We start from the raw sequence: 21597 nt of genomic DNA, 5'->3' as shown, positions 1-21597 counted from the left end.
GAGCAACAGAACCAGAAAATTTGAACACAGGGGTCTTCTCAAAGACCCATACTCCAACCAAGTACAAAGCATGGAGATAATCTAGAACCCCTGAACAGATGTAGCCCATGGCAGTTTAGTGTCCAAGTAGGTTCCATAGTAATGGGAAGAGGAACTGCCTCTGACATAATCTGATTGGCTTGCTCTTTGAACACCTCCCCCTGAGGGGGGAGCAGCCTTACCAGGCCAAGATGACAATGCAGCCACTCCTGATGTGATATGATAGACTAAGATCAGAAGGAAGGAGAGGAGGACCTCCCCTATCAGTGGACTTGGGGAGGGGCATGCGTGAAGAAGAGGGAGGGAAGGTGGGATTGGGAGGGGAGGAGGGAGGAGCTTATGGGGGGGATACAAAGTGAATAAAGTGTAATTAATAAAATAAAATAAAATTAAAAAAAATTTTCCCACCCAGGGGCCTAAGGAGATGACTCAGGCAGTACTACTTTCCATATACACATGAGGATCTGAGTTTAAACTCAAGTACTCATTAAGAAAAAAGTGCTGTGCCTGTGGGCTTGTGCTGCAACCTCCCACAGCCTAGGTAAACAAAGTAAAGTGAGACCTTGTCTAAAATATAAGGTGGAGTGCCAAAACCCCTGAGGTAAACCTCTGGCCACCACATACAAGCCCACACTCTCACACACAACACTTCCCATCCAGGTGTTTACTCAGAGCATCCGATTTCTTCCACTCAGCTCGTCCCCAGACAGTTTAACTTTTTTTTTTCAATGTTGAAAGGGATCTTACTAACTTAATTGAAAAAAAAAGAATTAGTTGGTCTGCATTTTGCAGCTTATTTATTCCAGAAAGATTATCAATATGCAATTCTGTTCAAAATTACATTTTCTAAAGGGGATAAGAAGCCAGAGTCCTTTATCATAAGAACAGCCAATTACTAAAATATATCTAAATATATTACTAAATTATTTTCTGCGTAACTTTTGTGCATTGGGACTGTACTTATTTTAGCACCTTTCTAACTGCTTCTATTTTTTTAAAGTTCTCTTGAGAAAAAAAATGTTAGTAACTTTAAGTACCTCTCTGATCTATCTTTTTAAGAGCATAAATAACACAAACAAACCAACCTTTAACATTTTCACAACAGGTTCACACTGCTTGTCCTGTATCTGTTATCTACACATACGCAACTCTTCAAATAAAAACAGAGTATGAGCCCTTTAAACACTCACTAGACAAACCATGAACTGACTAGACACAGGATTCTAAAGTTGCTCAGAATATCTAATATTTGAAAGGAATTACCTATGGTCATGCTAACTATGCTTGTGGAACAAATTCTCTAAAGTTCTATTACTTCGTTGTTTCATAAAAATGCATAACTAAACTATATATGCTATCTCAATTTTTTCTTTTTCTTTTTTTGGCGTGAGTATCTCAGATTGGCTGTTGTAAATAAAATATGTTTTTGTTTTGGTTCCAGGTGTGGAATGTGGGACTAATTTAGATGGTCCACAGCAGCAGACTATTTGCTTCATGAGGGCTCTGAGAGGCGCACTTTGCCAGCTGCAGATAGTTTAAATCTGAGGACTCCTGAGAGGATAAATGCCAGAGCCCAGAGAGTACGGGAACTCCGAGAAAGAACAAGGCCGCTCCTGCTTCCCCCTTGATGCTCCTGGTTGCTGTTGTTAAACAAGAAGTTGGAGATCTCCTGAAACGAGGGTTCGGCTGGCTCCAAGGAACCTGACGACCCTAACCAGCAGTAAGCACCTAAGAGAACTGTACCCTTCTCCCACTAATCCTTTCTCTCTCCTACCTGGTTTTGGGATGTTGAGAAGGATTGGGGTAGAATAGGGAGAAAAAGATAAAAGAAATGTAAATAAAAGTTTGTTTTGTTTTGTTTAAAAGTATGTCAACAGTTGGCCCTGAACTCACTATATAGCTTAGACTGGTTTCAAACTCGAAATTCTGTCTCAACCTTTGAGTACTGGAATTACAAATATGTGCCACCATGACTGCCTGTATCAACTTTTTTATTAGAAAAATGTTAACCGAAAACCTCAAAGTTATAAAAGTTAAACACACTACAAAAATGTTCATATACCCTTTACCTAATTCACCTACTGTTAACATTTCATCACATGTGTCTTATCATTTGCAATCACACATATCCTTTCTTCTTTCCTATTTCTTTCCCTCCCCAAGGCTGATTTTTATTCCTGAACCTTCTGAGAGAATTTAGCTAAATCTGATGGTTTTAATCTGATCTAGTTTTTTATTATGGCTGCAAAATGATGGTTTTTTTTTTTCCAACAAGTACAAATCACTCTACACTCACGCCATAGCATTTTCCTGAAAACAAAAACAAACTATGCATCTTAACTAATAATACACGCTAAGATTTCCCAGGTTAAAATATGAATATTAAAATCACAGCTGCTGTGGTTGGTCAATACAGGAAATTTCTACCCCCAAAAAACATTTTTGCAAAGTCAAATCAAAGATTATCTTCTCTAATGTTCTATTTATAAGAAAAAAGGGGCATGTCCCCCAAAGGTATACAGTTCCTTCACTAGACACAACATGTGACGGTTTTCTGTTCCTTTGGAAGACACCAGAACTGGGATGCAACAATTAATACAAACCAGGTGTCTTTTTGTTTCTTTTTTTAAGCCTTGTCAAATTCCTTTGAAAATGAAGCAAGGCACAATCAATTCACATGTTAATAAACAAAAATATGAGGGTAAGAGAAGAAACATTCTTAATTAAAAATATTTTGGCAATAAATTTATTTCAAGTCTATTTACTGAAGACTAAGTTTCACTGAGTTTGTTTAAAATTAGGAAACGCTTTAGAATAAAGAAATGTCTCAAGTAGGATACAAATAGCGAGTTCTGACTCTGGCATCCTGAAAAAAAAAAAAAAGCTCAATACGGTATGTTTAAAGGTTACAAGACAGACTACAATTCTCACAATTCTCAAATAGTAAAATGCCAATGCAACTGCCTTGAATACAAGATTCAGTAGGTAGACAGAAAGTCAACAAAAGACTAAACACACAAGCACAATTCTCAGCAGTCCCACATCATGAGATTCATTTTATAACAGATGTGGTACTTCAAAACAGTGGGAAAATAAGATAAAATAAAATAGCTTCTTGGCTATTCACTTGGCTTGCCTTTTCTATATATTCAAGTGAGATTGGTCTATGGGCTATGAAGGTTACTATATAACACAGTAAGTTAAATTCCGTATTTACTGCTGGGTTTAAGTGTTCTTTGAAAATTTTATAGACCTCATCTGTAGCTGTTAGAAAATAACTTTGAGTAGACATATTTAAAATATTTTTTTTTCTACTGGCAAAGTCCTATGAGTCTCTCTTCTTGACTGGTAAAAACATATTTTTGTGGTCTTAGAATGGAGTCTAGGGCTACACACATGATTGGTAAGGCTCTATCACTGATTATACAATGATCAAAACGTTCAAAATAAGAAATGAATAAGGTATATTGGGCACAGATTACCTTAATGCATTTTCTAATTTCTCTGCAGCCTTTGTGTGAACTCACATATACACACTGTGTTAGCGCACAAGCACTTCCACCGGCCTGCCCTCAGGGATCTAGCACCTGCTTATGTCATGAACTGGGCTGTCAGGGGCGCCGGGGTGTGCAGGGCCAGTCCGCCACTCCGGCTCTTTAGGTGCCTCTACTCCTTCCTAGGGTCCTCACTACTCTCCTCCCCCTCCAATAAACCTCTTTTATAGAGTTCTGTTGCATGGCATAGTTTTTCAAGGACACACCTTGTCTTGGGCCACCACAGATAGCCCCTTACCGCACTATATTGCATATGCTCTGCACTGCACAAACCATTATGCCACACAATACTACTGCAGGTTACGAACTACAATATTCCAACCGTACTACAATGTTTTCTGCTCTCACAGAGACAATGGCATAAACACTGAAAACAGAGATTTAACTTTCCTATTCTCATTCCTCAATACACATCAAATTGCTGTAACATCTTTGTACTGTTACTATGTTTTACTGTAAAAATTGTTGTTTGCATTAACTTGATATCATAAAAAAAAAATCACTGAATAAATTTTGACTTGGAAATCAGAACAGAGTTTCCAACATTTTTTGAAAACAACCTAAAACACACTTCTGTTATTTAGTATTGTGTTTACGTGAAGCGACAATCTCAGCACCAATGTGGTTTGAATGGTCACCATGGAGGATTAGGAGGGACGGCTTTGTTGGAGGAACTGTCGGCAGGTTTTGTGGTTTCAAAAGCCCAAGTCAGTGAATCCAGAAGTAGAACTCTGAGCTACTACTTCAACACCATGTCTGCCTGCATGACTCCATGCTCCCTTGCCATAATAGCACACTTAAAAACCTCTGAAACTGTAAGCAAGCCCCAATTAAACACTTTCTTTTATAAGAGATGCCTTGGTCATGGTGTCTCTTCACAGCAATGGAATGCTGACTAAGACAACTGACAATGATAATAAAATATTAATAAATCCTGAGAAGCACTGCAGACAAGCTATCTCCTGGAATATCAAATAGTCAGCCATGATTTAATGAAAAGATCTTTAAGATTTTATTTATTTGCATATTTATTATTTAATGGTGTGGGGGGGAGCACTTGCTTGCTCCAGTGCCCGTATGAAGGTCAAAGAACAACTTGTATGAATTGGTTCTCCTACACTGAGGGCCTCAGGAATTGAACTCAAGTCTTCAAGCTTGGCTACAGTCACCTTTACTTGCTGAGCTGAGCTATCCCTCTGATTCAGAAAACTTTAATTCTTTATGTGAAAATTAACAGCATATTTATAATATTTGTATGAAAATGTACTTTTGCCTTTAATGAATGGCAAAATGACATGTATACTAAAATATTATCCTAATATAAATTTCTTTATAATTCACTACCATTAAAAGTTTGATCTGTATACATATTTTATATACCTATGGTAGTGGTTTGAATAAGAAATGTCCCAAATAAGCTCCCATATTTGAACACTTGGTCCCTAGTGAGTGGTATTGTTTGAGGAGGCTATGGAGCCTTTAGGAGGTGCAGCTATAGGAAGAACAGCACTGGGGCAGGCTTTGACAGTTACAGTCCCTCCCTGATTCCAGTGAAGATATGCTCTCTCAGCTTCCCGTGCCAGCCACCTGTGCCATGCCGTCTCCACCACTACGCACTCTCTTCTAGGGAACACTTTCTTCCACACATGAATTTTGGTCTGGTTTTTGATCACAGCAACAAAAAGTAACTAATACATGTATATGACCAGAGCAATATAACAATTCCTCAGGCAAAGAGATTACAATGTAGAAAAAGTTTCAAGAGTTTTGTACTAATCTATTCTATCTGAGAAATGCTAGGACAACAGATGACCACAGAGTGCTTTCAGACTATTACAAAATACTTGACTATAACAAAAAGAATTCACATTTTTAATTTTTACTTTGTTTGCTTGGTATTAGAGGTAAAGTCCAGGGCCCTGCGTATGTAACACGCACTTGTGCTCTACCAGTAAGACACACCTGAACACCCCGTTCTTTAATTATGAGAACCAGCACAGCTCTAAGCATAACCTAAAGTTTACTAAGTATGAGGTATAAAAGAAATGTTTTTGCAGAGGATAATGCGCAAGTCTGTAATCCCAGCACTTGGGGAGGCAGGGGCAGATAGGATCTCTGTGAGTTCGAGGCCAACCTGGTCTACAAACTAAGTCCAGGAATGCCAAGGCTACACAAAGAAACCCTGTCTTGAGAAAAGAAAGGAAGGAAGGGAGAGAAAGAAAGAGAGAAAGAAATTGAGAGAGAAAGAGAGAAATTAAGAGAGAAAGAGAGAGAAAGAGAGAGAGAAAGAAAGACGAGAGAGAAAGAAAAACGAGAGAGAGAAGAAAAGAAAGAGAAAGAGAGAAGTTTCCATTTCTGAAGACTGTTCTTGACAAATCTTTCTGTTGTTGTTTTTTAATTAATAGTATGAGAGGCTGGAAACTAGCCCAGTTGGTAGACTATTTGTCTACCATAAATGAGGTCCTGGGTTCAATTCCCAACATTTCCATAAAACAAGTGCAGTAGGTCAGCATGTAATCCCAGCATTTGAGAGGTACAGCAGAGCGACAGCAGAAGGTCACCCTTGGTTACACTGTAAGTCCAGCCATCCTGGGATACATGAGACTCTGTTTTTTTTTTTAAAAAAAAATAATAACAAAAACAATATAATGAAACTTCAGTGTCCACTTTTAACAGACCATCTTTTAAAAATATTTTCCAGGTACTCCTCTTTCAGTTAGCAATGATTTTTCATAAATATATATTTCTAAGGAGAATTATCAACACTGTTACATATGAAGAGCAGGAAATGAAAGAAGAAAAAGGACGTCCTAGGACTGCTATTTTATACCACATGCTTCACATTATTTAAATTTGTTACAAGCATGCAGTATTTTGTGATTAAAAACAAAATCACTGAAACTCAAAGACCATTTTAGTAAAATAGGATCGTACAATAATCCGGCATAAGAGAAACCATAGGCAATGAACACTCATAAACACATCTTTACTGGACAAAACTAACAGAAGAAAATGATGAATGGAGAAAAGGGGAAATGCTTTAATATACTTGACAGTACAATAAAACAAACAACACATAAATTACTTGATGTTGGGAAGCTAGCAAGTGTTGCAGAATGCTGAGCAACCTCTTTGTTTTAAGAATATTCTAGGATTGCACTGACCGACACAAGTACTCGCAGCATTTGAGCACATGAAGTGTGCTCGGTCTGAATTAAAATGTTACATTTTGGGGTTTCAAATACTTGGGACATGCATGTGTGCATGCACACACAAAAACTTAAAATGTCTCATTATTGTTCTTATATTGATTATATATAGATGCTGCTTTAAATATACTAGTTTATATAAAACATTAATTTCATATTTATTTTATACTTTCAAAAGTGGCTGATGAACTTAAAATCATTTTGCATGGTTCACATTCTTGCCCCATGTTATGCTTCTAACAGAACAAGATTGTTCTAAGATGCTAAAGTCATAAGAAAAGGTAGCCCGCTTTTCCTCTTTATTGTCTACTTCAGCAGCAACATGGTAATACACTAAGTGAATCTGTAAATTCAAAATTACCTCTAAAGTATTAAAAATGCAAAAATCTACTCATGTTTCACAAATCCCCAAATAAGATGAGTTCTACAACAAGCCCTTGAAATAAAATTGATCTTCAATACATCTAGGAGCACTGCTTACCACCTTAACATTCCCCCCTAAAAACAGAGGCTTTTTAAAAACTTATGTTTGAAACCATGGAAGGCCCTAGATTTAGAACTGTCCCTTTGCACAGAGAGCAAAGCCCTTGGCTTTACAATAATTTCAAGAATATTCTTTATTGTTTTTAGTCAACTTAGAAACTGGCAAAATCAGAGGTGCTAAGACCCTTCACTTCAGCAATTTATATTTCATTTGTAAAGAACTGACTAAAAGTATCTTAGTCGGTATACTTATAAAATAAGAGGTCAGATAAAAAAAATACAGCAACAAATCAAAGGGTTTCTGGCTCAAGATGATTATGCACTGCAAAGTTTTCACTCTTCTCCCCAAGTCATCACTGTTCTTCCTCCCTCAGTTTCATGGTCTCAGGGTATTATTCAGCTGTTCAAGCTACAGCTCTAGAAGTCGCTGCCCTTGGCATTTCCACAGGTTTGTTCCTAAGTCTGTTCAATGACTCTTCATTACATAGAAATTTAAAATATGTTGCAGAGCATATAAAGTCTTACATAATTTAGCCCCATTGCTACCTACCCCCCAAAACTTCCTATCTGCTACTCTAGCTACTAACTTTAGGTTTCATTTGCTATAATTTTGGTAGTTCTTAGATGTACCAGAACAGAGGTTCTCAGACTGTGGAGTGTAACCTCTTGGGTGTGTGTGTGTCCACATATCAGATACCCTGCATATCAGATATTTACATAATATAATTTTATGGGTGGGGGTCACGACACCAAGAACTGTATTTAAAGGGTTGCAGTATTAGAAAGGTTGAGAACCACTGTACTAGAAGCACCCAATTGTGTTCTACTTATCCTTGTTAAAAATAAGAGAAATGTTATTTAAAAAAAAATACGATATTCTATACTGCTCAATTATCCACCAAGTAACAATTAAAATCTCAGTATTTGTGCCTAACAAAGTTTACATATTCAAAATCTTATAAAAACTATTCTTGGCTTAACCAAGTTTCAAGATTAAAGCCTATAAAAAACACAGTCCTGTCATTTGAGTCTAATCCATCTAAAAACCACATTTATAAATTCTAGATTAGTCATTTTGTATCTTTGGAGTACTAAATGGCCATTAATAGTCAACATCAAGGTTTTATACAGTGCTCACAATCTGATCATCAAATCAGACTTCAAACATCTTATACTTGGTCACTAAAGGCTATTATCTGAAGAATGAGGCTTCACGTAGAGGAAATGAAGTTTTAACAACACACACACAAAACTGAGAGAGAGAGAAAACAGCAAGAGATGACTCCATTCCAAGTTCTGTAAAGGGGGGTAAATTAGTTTTAAGAAAAAATTTCAAACAGCAAAACAAAGGCTATACACAATAAACCTACAACCAACAGTAGACTAAGTGGGGAAAACTGAGATTAGAGGTTTTATAAAACTAACAAGAGAACTAGCATATGACCTGAGGGAACCACTATATGCCAAAAGGAAGCTAAGTCACCAGACCACAGAGACCTGACATCTGTGTTTATTGTTACACTATTCACAGCAGCTAGGAAATGGAACCAGCTTGTCGAGCAAAAGATGACAAAATAAGAAAATGCAGTACCTATACAATAAGGAATTGTATTAAGCAGTTTAAAAAAAAGATACAACATTTGCAGAAAAAAAGATGAAACTAGAAATTATTAAGTGAATAAACTAGATACAGGAAGACAAAATAATACTACATGGCATCTCTTATGCAGAAGATGTGTATATGTGTGTAGGGGGTAGGTCATAAAATTAGAAAGGGTATCATGAAAGAGAATGAAGAGCTATTAGAGGAGCAGAGGATGGGTGGGTAATGAAATACATGAAAGACAGGAGAGGACTATTATAGAGATGGAAGGAAACTAGCCCACAGAGGGAAGGGGGATAAATTAAAAAACCTGTAACAACACGTGTATAAAAATGCCATAGTGAAACCTATTAATTTGTATGCTAACTTTAAAAATTAATTAAAAATATTCACAAGAATTTAAAAAAGAAAAAATATGAGATCTATACTATTTTAGAAAAATATTAGTCGTATCTTCCAAGGCTTTATCTAGATCCTTCATACATTTTATTTTTTAATTATGGTGTGGGTGGGTATGGTGCGCAGATGCCAAGGTGCAAGTATAGAAGAGAGGGGGCAATTTGCAGTAGTTGGTTCTCTCCTTCAAATATGTGGGTCCCAGGGACTGAGCAGGTCATCAGACTTAGTGAAAGGTGCCCTTATCAGCTAAGCCATCTTACCAGTCCCAATCTTTTACATATATTCTTAAATTGTAATAAAATGTACATAACATTTGCCTGTAGAGTATGCTAACTTACATGCATTGTTAATATTGCATGATACTGCTAATATACACCTGATAAGAATACTGGAAAATAGTGTTAACCCACATTATTGAATATTATAGAATACTGAATATACTGGATACTGCTAACTTACCTTGTATACTTTGTTCATTGCAATTTTACACTCACTGAACAATTAGCCCTTGTTTACCCCTTTCTGCAGCCCTTGTCAACGATTCTACACTTGCTTCTATGTATTTGATTTAGATACCTCGTGTAAGTAATATCATGTAGTGTGTGCCATTAGCAGGAACTTCCTCTTCAAGGTTGAATTATATTCCACTATGTACACATCACATTTTCTTTGTTCACTCAACTTCTGATGAACACTCAGGTTGCATTCACACCTTCATTACTGTGAATTATGGTGCAATGGACATAAGAAAGCAGATACCTCTTCTAGATACTGTTGTCAATCTTTTCTAATGGTACCCAAAAATGGAGTCATTAGCTTATATAGTAATTCTATTCTTTAGTATTTTGGAGGACTTCCATGTTATTTTCCATTGCAATTGTACCATTTTACAAATCTCACAACAAAGTGCAAAGGTTCCAATTTTCCCACATCTGTTCTGGATTTGGTTGTTTTTACAGTAGCTACTATCCTACCTAATAGGAGTGAAATAATATATCACTGAAGCATTGATTTGCATTTCCTGTTGAACATTTTTTGCACATATTCTATGGCCACTTAAGCATCTTCTTTGGAGAGCCGTACATTCATGCCTGTTGCTCATATCTTAATCAGACTATCTGTGCTTGAGTTACTGGATTTCTTATATTCTAGATAGTAACACCTCTGGCATACAGTATGCAAATATATTCTATCTTGCAGCTGCTTCACTCAATAATTTCCACACTATGCACAAGTTTCGAAGTTTGATGGAATTTATAAAATACCTTTAATAAGACACTGCTATTTATTTATTTAGCTTTGTTTTTGAAGACAGGGTTTCTCTGTAGACCAGGCTGGCCTCAAATTCACAGAGATCCTCATGCCTCTGCCTTCAGTGTGCTGGGATTAAAAGCACCATGTACCACCACTGTCTGGCTTGTTTAGATTTTTAAATTTAAAAATTCTTAGCCATAGTAGGGCATGGCGGTATATGCCTTTAATCCCAGCACTCAGGAAGCAGAGGCAATGGCAGAGGCAAGGCAGGCAGATCTCTGAGTTGGAGGCCAGCCTGGCCTATAGAATGAGTTCCAGGACAGCTAGGGCTACACCGAGAAACCCTGTTTCAAAAAAAACAAAACAAAAATTTTAAATTCTTACAATTTAAGCTGAATTTATTCATTCAAGTTGATTTCAACTCACTGGCAGTTTAAAATAGTTTTCAAACAGAATATTCATATCAAAAACTTACACTACAGGTACAGAAAATATCTCTATTTCAAATGGTTTCGAAGTCTAGCTGCAGAACAAAATAGAAGCAAAAATAATATATTAGTAAAAAAATCACAATAGTGTATATGTAAAATAAAATTACTTCACCTGATCAGATATCTTACTCTCTAGAAAAAAAAAAAAAAAAAAAAAAAGTCAGAAATCCTCTCAATGTTTCCAATGAAAATCCCCCTCCCAGGCACAAACGCCATATGCAAATAAGAAAACTGAAGCACAAGAGCTTCACTTTCTGATACACTTAACCCAAACACAAGAAGGAACTTCTGCAATATACTTTCATAAAAACTATACCTGAGAGCTGAAAAGCAAGCCATGTTTTAAATCTATGAACTCCATTAACACAGCACAACTGATTCTGCTACAGTTGTCTTAAGGGGTCCTCCATAATGCACTTGCACTGTCACATGTGAAAACACAAAATAATTCCTACATCCATTTGAAGGTTCCTTCTTCACTTCTACCCAAACCAGACTTTATAAAATATGTATCACAATTTGAATTAACACACTAAGACAGTAATCTATATTAAGTGTATGCGAAGAAATTACTTCAATGTTTCACTTTAACATGCTGGACTTTAGCTGGACTGAGGAAAAATAAGTCAGGTAGACAATCATTTAAAATCCTTCCTCAAAGGTATGATTAGGTTTAGAATGAGACATTAAAGAAGCATTAAGAAGCAGAATGAGACATTAAACTGCATTCACAATGCCTAACTGGGCCATGTGTAAGACAACTTATTAACTGTGAATAACCCACATACAGGATTTCCATCTCCAGATACACAATTTTTGTGTCATTTTTTGACACCTATCATTTCTTGGTATTCTTAAACATTTTCACATTCTCAATTTATTGGGCAATGAAAGTCCAACTGCCTTCAAACTATATAACGAATTTAAAAAAAAATTCTAAATAAGGATCTGGTGTGTCTCCCATTACAGCAAGACATATGCTCTTCACATGAACTTTATTCTACAGACTTATCCAATCTTCTTACTCACCTGATGACCTTGGTTGTTCTCACTATAGCATAATCTCACTTAATCCTCTTCAAAACTCTACCATTATTATTCCGTTTTTATTATTCCATTACTGCTAGTCCAACCTAAAATCATAAAAGTGAGGCATCAAGATATATTTACATACCTAAAGCCAAAGAAACAGAATACAGCAAAGAGCTGATATGCCTTGTAAAGTTTGTAGTACTGTTCACTTTTTAAAACTTTCTTTTCTGTTTTTGAGACAAGTTCTTGCCATGTGTCCTAAACTGGCCTGGAGCCCACTATACAGCCCAACCTGACCTTAAACTTGCAATCCTCCTGCCTCCACTTCTCAAATAATGGGATTACAGATATGGCCACTATGCCAAGCCTCCACTTTAAAGTCTTTTTTTATGACTTCTTGTTGTTTGGTTATTTTTGATACAGGGTCTGTTTTGTATATAGCCCAAGCGAGCCTCATTCTTCCCTTATTCTCCTGACTATGGGGATTACAGGTGGGTGTCATCACAACAGCTCTACTTTAATATGACAATAGTCTGAACTAAGAATAACTGTTTCAGTTAACTAATATGTAGAACAGAGGTCCTAACTCACTCCCTTTCATATATTTAAACAACCTAACTGAGCCATGAACTGAGAAGCAATGATCAATAAAGCTGATCAAGTTTTAAGGTTCTAACCTTACGTAGGTTTACCAAATAAATCCTATAACTATTTGAGAACCAACATTCTCTACTGGCATTAAAAAACCTACTTGCCAAAGATGGTTTAGGGCTGTTTATTTGTGAGATAAATCTTCCATGATCCTTCAAAGCCCGAGGAATACTAGCATGTTGTCAATGTTAACAGACAGTGCTTGGGTGACTAAGCACAGTCAGGTGTTCTCTACTCCCTGCTGCCACACCAAAGCATTCACCTCTCTGACTCCCAACTAGCCTGTGAGCCACTTAAAAGAAAAACGAAGCCCTATTCTTTTATATTGCCCATACTTAAGCAGCATTCCTAGCATATGGATATTATTAAGAATCAGGTCAATAAAAATACAAAAGTAAGAGTACAAAAGCAAACATCCCTAAAAAAAGCAGTAGCAACTCAATGTTTCATTGAGAATGTGTGTGTGTTCAGTAAAAGAAACATTCTTTAATGACAAATTCTTTGTCATTACGTTATTTATTTGACTCAACTCATTACTTTCCTAGTACCGCATGTACATGTGACATGTTAATTATTTACAGAAACTAAAATCATGTAATGGTAAACAATGGTAGAGTAATAGTGACAACAAAATTAAACCAGATGTACATTTAGACCCTTACCTACCAGGGTTCATTCTTGAAAACCATAATTTCATGCCGTTATCAATGAAGTGGTACTCTGTATTTTTTAATACACCACCCACTTTTGCATAGAAGAGTTATGTAGATTAACATACCATATATTGCAATTAAATAAAATGGCACTACGTTTATGAGTGTTTTGATGAGCAAGATGGCTCGGTGGATAAAGACACTTGCCACAGATCTGACAATCCCAGTAAACACAGGTAGAAAGAAAAAATGACAAATGCACACCTGCACACCCAATAAGTAAATAAACATAAAGAATCCAAAGACTGTTGTCTCCAGCAAACTGTAATGCACCAAAGAAGTCACTGAATGAAGGACTTGGGACTACATGCTCATATATACCATCTTATTGAACCACAGAAACAAATCCTTCAAAAACATGTAATTTTATGGTTGCTTTACAAAAGAAGAGGTCACATCTCTAACAAGCTTAAGTTTCAGAACTGACACCCTCTTTGCTCTAATATGCAGGTTTGTAATTGCTTGTCTGCTTTGCAACTCTGATTCATAGAACACTAACTTGTTAATAATGGAGAGTGTGGCATATTTGTTTTAAACTTCATCATTTTGAGACTGTCCAGCTTTACAACCCCTGCATATACCTTGCTGCCTCAGCCACTGCTATCTGACTCATTAGGGCTACTTTTGGTAGAGGAAACTAAAAATAATATTCTTCTCATTTGTAAACAAACAAAAAATGAAAAGTAGATAATGTATCAACCAATTTTTTCCCAAAATTCTAAAGTCTGACCTTTACCGGTTTCAAGAAAACTATTCTATACATCACAAAGAAATTAATCCAAAGTCTATAGACAAATGCCTCAAATATGAAGAAAGGCTCTTCAAAGGAATGGTGGATATGAGATACACACTGGACACTAGAGAAGCCAGCTGCAACTCAACTACAGATCAAATACGGGTTACCATAAGATCACATAGAACTTTAGTAGCCACAGAAACAAAGGAAATTCTTACATATGGTATCTTACCATAGACCTCAATGGAGATATAAAGATAAGAACTACAGGCAAAGTGAAACACAAATTTGGAAGGAGAAAACAGTACTTGGATAAGTACCAAGGTTCCCCTTCCAGAAAAGACATGCCCCCTTTAAGAAAAGACTAAGTGTCTAGAGAAAAAGCTGTGAAGAACTACTGCCCACCAGGCACAAGCACAGATCCTCTGCAGACAGGTAAAAGAAAACCTCTACCTCTGACGACCAGGGGAAGAATCACTGAAAAGGGGAGAACTGAAACACTTATGAACCACATCACAGAAAACCTCCCACATGGCTACAAAGCTTCAAGTAACCAACAACTTAGGAGAAGAGCTAGCACATGGAGAAACACCCTCTATGAAATACAAGTTAAAAGTGTAGACCTAAAGCTGAATGTATACTAGACATTAAGAAAACCCTCTAGGGGTTGGAGATTTAGCTCAGTGGTCACATGAAGAAAAAAGAAAACCCTCTAGTAGGACTGGAGAAATAGCTCAGTAGAAGAATGCTTGTCCAGTGTGTGTACGGCCCTAGGTTCAACATCCAACTTCCTCTCCCCTCCTTTTCTCTCCCCTTTCCCCTTAGTAATTCATGATAGACTACAAGATATAAATCAAGCTTACCTGGCACTAAAGTTCCTCCATGTCTTGGTATCAATCTACTATTTCAATCATGAAGCTACCTCTCTCAGATAGGAATCCTCCAATCTAGGCAGGATGACATCATAGCGCTCTTCTTGAACTATATCAGCTTAAATAGCTCCAGTCACTACTCATCCAAAAGACGTATCACAACTTTATCCTTTAACTACGTAAAGGCAAGTGATTCACACTTCTGTGAATTCATATGCACTCATCATTTATGGCATTCATGTCATTATATATATGACAGTACTATTTAAATGTTGCATTAACCAAGAATCCTGGGCTGGAGAGATGGCTCAGCAGTTAAGAGCATGTATTGTTCTCTCAGAGGACCCAGCACCCACATAGGATAGATCACAACTGCCTATAAGTCCTGCAGGGAATCTCTGCACACAACCCCCTGACACAACATATGCATAAATATTTAAGGATGGAAGGAAAGAAGCAAGCAAGCAAGCCAATATTGCTCCTACCATGTTCCTTGTAAACCCATGAACACAGAATAAACACACAGAAAAAAAAGAACGAATATACAAGTTAACTGTAAATTACTTTAACAACTTCCTGGAAAAGTTTGCTTTTATATTTTTAGAAAATGAGACGAGGAGCATTCGACTGTGCTCTCTGAAATCTGCAGCTGTATTACACTTGTCTTCCACAGCTGAAAATAGGGGCTGGCACATGGAAGACACTAAAGAAGTTCGGTACTTAACTAATTTCATTTTCTATAGCCATAAGGTAAGAAATGGAACCCCAGAGTTCTACTCCAGTTAAACTGTATTGTACCTAAAATAATTTCCTAAATTATACTTGTTCTCTGAATAAATTACAAGCATCACGAAAGTGAAAGCTGAAGTGATTTTTTAAAATTTATTGTTTGTATATATTTATATGTGTACTGCACGGTGTGCTGTGTAGGCACACAAGCACATGCAGAGAGGTCAGAGGACAACTCCGTGGAGTCGTTTCTCTTCCTCCACCTTTATATGGGTCCTGGGGACTGAATTCAGGTCACCAGGCTTATGTGATAACTGCTCTTACCTGTTGAACCATCTAACCAGCCAGCTCACTTTGCCCTCTCTGAAGCTTGTAAGGCAACTATCCTTATGTATGTGTGCATGCATGTATGCATACACGTATGTCTGCACATACATACACAGTAGGAACCCAATGCTCCCTCAAATTTTTAAGGTAACATATGAACAGCTGGTATACACTTACTGACTCTATGTAAAAACATGTTCTTCCTACCAATAAGATTTATTTTTCATCATCTTTGGCACAAATTCTAAAATGCTATCTGCCAGGTCTCATGCCCAATAAATATGCATCCAGAAGCAATTATGGAGATAGATAGCTTATGGGGAGGGGGCACCTCTTTGGTCAGGTCCCAATGCTGGCCTGTGGTTAGGGGGAAAGGGAGAGGGGGAGGGGAGTGGCCCTGTGATTAATCACTGCCCACTCTGCTTAGGGGTATTTATCACAGCCCACTGTCAGGTAAATCACTGGAAAAACACCTCTTCAGTAATTAATGTGAAGTGACGGATGGACAGCCCCTGGGCCCATTAATCAGGAACATCAGCAGCCTACGGAGATTATGAATGTCAGGATGCATAAACTGCTGGTGGATCAATAAGCCCAGGAATTCATCCAAGGCTCTCATTTCCGAGGCATCTCCGGTACATTAGGTTCCTTCAACCCCTCCCTCAGTCTGAAGTGAAAATCAAGGCTTCAGAACAAAGAACAGGAGCTGAGGTCTGAAGTGTCCACTGCAATAATATGGTCAAGGAAGCTGGCTATGACTAGAAAAGATACCAGGATAGGCAATAAGCAGACAAAGTGCCATACACTGATCAAGAGGCTCTCTCAGAGGCCTGGTACACTGGAAACACAGAGTAACTAGGAAGACATAGTTGACTTTCACTTATCAAAACCTCATTATCCATTTTAGGTATCATCCAATCTCTTGCATAAATGGCAACCATTTCCCTGTCCATATTTTCTTCCTTTCATTTAAGAACTAATATAGAAAAGAAATAAAAAATAGAAATTCAATTTTCACTAAGAATCTGGGTAAATTTTTAATTTAATAAAGAACTTACATAAAATATAAAATTATTAAATTATTTAAATTTAATTTAATCTCATCCCTCATTACTATGATGAACACAGAAGCTCCTCTAGTGTTAAGCAAAAATATTCTCCATGAAAAACATTTGCTTAACTTGCAAAATTGTCTGGAGCTCAAGGAGAATGACAATCTCGTCATCCCAAGTTTAGCCAAATTCTGTATGGGAAGGCTGGACTAAGGCCTCAAACATTCTAGGTTGGCAGTGACGGGAAGGAGACTACCCTTACTGCCACATCCCGCCAAACCCCAGTGCTGTGCTTTGTGGTCAGACTTGGGCCAGAGCTACAATTGTTGGTTAGAAAGTGTCTCAGAGTTACGGCTGCCTGTTCCGCTAAATCTCATTTCATCCTACTGATGGATGGATGGACAGATGGCTGCTTGGTGAAAGCAGCATTATCAGCCAGCTTCTATGGAGCCTCTGAATGATGGATAGCCCTCTTTCTCCTTTCTCCAAACCACCATCGATCCAAGCCATATTTCAGCGGTCAGAAGCCCAGTAATATTAAGACACACAATCAGGTTAAGTTACTTGCAGTATAAACCTCTAGAACAGAAATCTTAACACCTCTGCTTTACTGTCATGAGCTAGGCTAAAAATGTTACAGTTTGATTCTTTCTAGCTGCTAACACAATGAATTCCAACAGCTCTAAGCCCAAAGGGAACAGCTGGGCTCTATTCCTGCAGTACTTGAAAAGCTGGCTTGCCTGCCAAATTTTTACTAGCCAGTTCATTTCTGGGAAATGAACTCACAGCAGATCTGTGAATATGTGTATCCAGCGGAGTGTAAAGCTGTTAGAACTATCAAACCACCTTGAGTTTGTCAGTGAAACCATCAATAACACCAAATATGTAGTCTTGGCTTTACCAAATAGACCAACACTAAGAATGCTCATTAAAATCAGGACAGATTAAAATCCTGTCTTATACAGGCTAGACTCTATTCTCTTATTTGCACATCAAATTTTCAAAACCTAATCCTTGCCTGCTTTGACAAGTACATATCTGTATCCATTTGTTCTTTTGCTTTCCAAACACCCATCTGATTGTCTGATTACTTGGATTCCATGCCTGCCATTGTTCCTTTTATATTACCCTGGGTCTTCCAGCAACTTAAGAGTCATATAACTGGACTCATACCAAAATTATTCTCTACTTTTTTATGGCTAGAAAAAAACATAATGTTTTGTGACATGTTATCTTAGAACTCACAGAATCTTTTTCTATGTTTATTCATTCCCCAATGAGCTCCTCTAAATGACTCACCATCAACTCCCCCTGTCCTCCAATCAGGATGATCTGGCTCTTATTCTTTCAACTGCTGACTGAACTGTCGCCACGTTGAATGTATGCAACAATTTGTTATCTTTTTTGTGGAGTAAAAAGACATCTCACTAGAATGTCTGTTTGTCTTTAGTACTTATGCCTTAATCAACAGCTGTTTTTATCAAAATGTACTATATTTAAAAAAAGTACCTTTGCTAAAATGTTCTATTTAAGAACAGCACTGCCTTTCACATTAATGTTAAACAATTTCCACAGTCTTACACTACTAAAAACAAAATAGATTAAAAATAAGCATCCTAATTTTTCAAAGGATACTGAAGAGCCATGAATTTTGTTCTATTTTGTTTTGTTTTTTGAGATAGGATCTTAGTATGTAGCCCTGGCTGGCCTGGAACTCGCCATATAGATCAGGCTGGTCTTGAACTCAAGAGATCCACCCACCTCTGTCCCTGTCTTATGAGTGATGGGATTAAAGTATGCCACCACACTCAGCTTAGATCAAAGGTTTTAATGTCCCGGGACCTGTAAATATTAAATAGCAATATACGACTAGAATCTAGTTACAAATATCACATTCCTTCTGCACTGCTCAACACACTTCATTTTCATCCTTGAATTTTCAAAGAGGGTGGGCCACAGGTTGAGTAATGTTTGTGTGTGCCTGTGTTTGAAAGAACCTGGTGACCCATTCCTGCTGTGCTTTCCACTCTAAATGGGCACTGTTCATCGGAGAGTCTTTAACTATCTTTAAAAAATTAATCAGATAGAAGCCCTGACAACCTCTACTCTATTTACCCAGTTCGAGAACACTGAAAAGGAAGAAAGCAGAAACTGAAGAATCATAGAGCAAGAGGTCCTATAACTCATCCTAAATGGACAATAATATGAACAGAATGTGTTCCTTTCATTTCCATGAATGACAAACATTGTGGTTCAGAAACAAAGCACAAGATGACTGACTGGACTTCCCCCCTCTGGTGGCCAGAATGTGTCACTACTGCATCCTGAGTTTCCAACCTAACTTTTCACACCGCTCAAAAGAAACCCTCAAAACAAACAAACAAACAAACATACAATAGGTAGGTAGGCAGATCGATGATTGATTGATTTTTAAAAATCAGGTTATATAACCTCTCTAGTTGGGAGATTTATCTCAGACTTACAACTATTTGAGTGGAAAGCAGACCAAAATTTGTATCACCTATCATCTAAACTAATAATTTTATCACCCAGTTTTACAGCAAGTGTATGCTCAATATATATACTCAGCGAAGTTTAATCAGGAAGTTAATTGTGCTGCAAAAATAATCACATAATGCATATCAAATCCAAATATATTATTCACGCTAATGTTCATTTCTATTAATGTAAATGGTCAGGACAACTTTCCTATCTGATTCCCACAAAAATGTGCCTCACACACTAGACACTAACTCTTACAACTGTTCTTCTAAGGAGAAAATATTTTTTTTCTTCTTTTAAGAATTCCAAAAATGAGTATATCACTGAAAAAGGAAAAAAACAACCTTGTGCTAAATGAGTAGAAAGCAATAGCAATTCTTTGAACCATATGATCCATAAGTTAATAGAAAGGTTTTTTTTATATGCATTAGCTAAATATATTTTAGCATAATCAATTCTTATACTCATTTGTATAGCTATCCTAAACCAATATGAAGATTCTGGTCTTTCATTTAGGAAAGTCTTTGTAGAATTTCCAATTTGGTTAAGAAAGTATTTAGTCACTGCCTAAGAAAATGGTGACTTATTTTTTTCAATCTGCTGCTGTGAGCCATGTCTAATTATGTCTTTTATTTCATTAAGGTCCAGGTCCTAGAAACAAAAGTGAAGCAGTGATAAGGTGACGTCAATGAATGTAGCAGGGGAAAGGAAATAAAAGGAACTATCAGCTACTAAAACTGTGTCACATTAAATGTCACAGGGACCATGTTATATAGTGTGTGCTTCGTGCACACGTGTGTAAAAATCTCATCTGCTACCAGCATCTAACAGTGAGGTTAATCATTTACGGTAATAAGATCACCACACTGACCAGGAAGAAAACCATAATGGAATAGTTGCAAGGTGTGACCAAAGGCAAGTGTTTTGAGGTAGAAGCTTAAGATAGTAGTTTGGGACTGATGAGCCTAGAAAGGCAAGCTCTGAGGTAGAACTTTAAGATTCTTGGTGAGAAAACTATCATTTTGATATTATTATTAAGTGAAAGGCTGCACCAGATGATGCTCCTTCACACAAGCTTCTGAGGGCACACTCAACTTTCCCTATCCTGAAGATGAGCTTCCCTGGCTTGGAATGCCATGCTGAGGAGGACAGGGCAACAGAATGTTATGGTAACAGGCAAGTATACAGTCAGGTTAATCTACACCTCAGTATTAGTGACTTTTCTTGTTGCTGTAACAAAAGTTCCTGATAAAGCAACTTAAGAAAAGGTTCTTGTTGACTTGCACTTTAATGGGCAATAGTTCATAAGGGAAGGCATGAGAACAAGAACAAGAGACTGCTGGCCACACTGAGATTGCAGTCAAGAAGCAGAGAGGTAAATTCAGCTGGCTTCCTCCTTTTCTTCCTTTTATTGAGTGTGGGACCCTGCTTCATAGGGAGGAGGTGCACTTTCAAAGTGAGCCTTTCCTCTTCAGTTAAACCTTCCTGGAAAGTAAACACACACACAAGGACAGTCTTCTAGGTGACTCCCAAATCAGCAATGATGCTTAACCATCACAACCAGGATCTGCCAAATATAGCCCAAAGGCTCAATCTTAACTATGGAATTTTTTTTTTAATAAACAAAGATTTAATGGACATAGTCAAAAGACAGACAGAGTCCCATTTACTCTCAACTGCAATAAAATAATAAAAACAAAACAAAACAAAAAGACTCAAGCTTGTTGGTTATATCAAAATTCCAACACTTATCTACTACATTAGGCTACATGATATTCAGTAAGACACATTAATGCATTATTTCTATAAATATTCTCAATTTGATTAAACCCTGTAAATGCAAAGCAATTCAAAACTGCCTTGGTAAAATGAGACAATCACCAGGATAAAAATGAAAGAACTTGCACGCTTTTTCATGACATGTCTATTTCCAATAACCTGTAGTGGCGAC

The 21597-nt window shown here is 37.1% G+C and overlaps 1 protein-coding gene across 9 annotated transcripts in view; it reads right to left on the bottom strand.

Annotated features, from left to right (window-relative positions):
• R3hcc1l (R3H domain and coiled-coil containing 1 like) overlaps window positions 1-21597 on the bottom strand; it is a 98385-nt gene that overhangs the window by 34730 nt on the left and 42058 nt on the right. The window contains exon 1 of one of the 9 annotated variants that reach the window (XM_021640441.2): window positions 12062-12165. The exons of the other annotated variants lie outside the window; for them this stretch is intronic. The gene's annotated coding sequence lies outside the window, so the exon portion shown is untranslated. Of the gene's footprint in view, window positions 1-12061; window positions 12166-21597 lie in introns of those variants that run through there. 9 annotated transcript variants of the gene reach the window in all.

Source organism: Meriones unguiculatus, chromosome 1, assembly GCF_030254825.1.
Source record: "Meriones unguiculatus strain TT.TT164.6M chromosome 1, Bangor_MerUng_6.1, whole genome shotgun sequence".
NCBI lineage: Eukaryota > Metazoa > Chordata > Mammalia > Rodentia > Muridae > Meriones > Meriones unguiculatus.
Note: the sequence above shows the minus strand (reverse complement) of the source record. Positions and strands in the feature narration are given on the sequence as shown.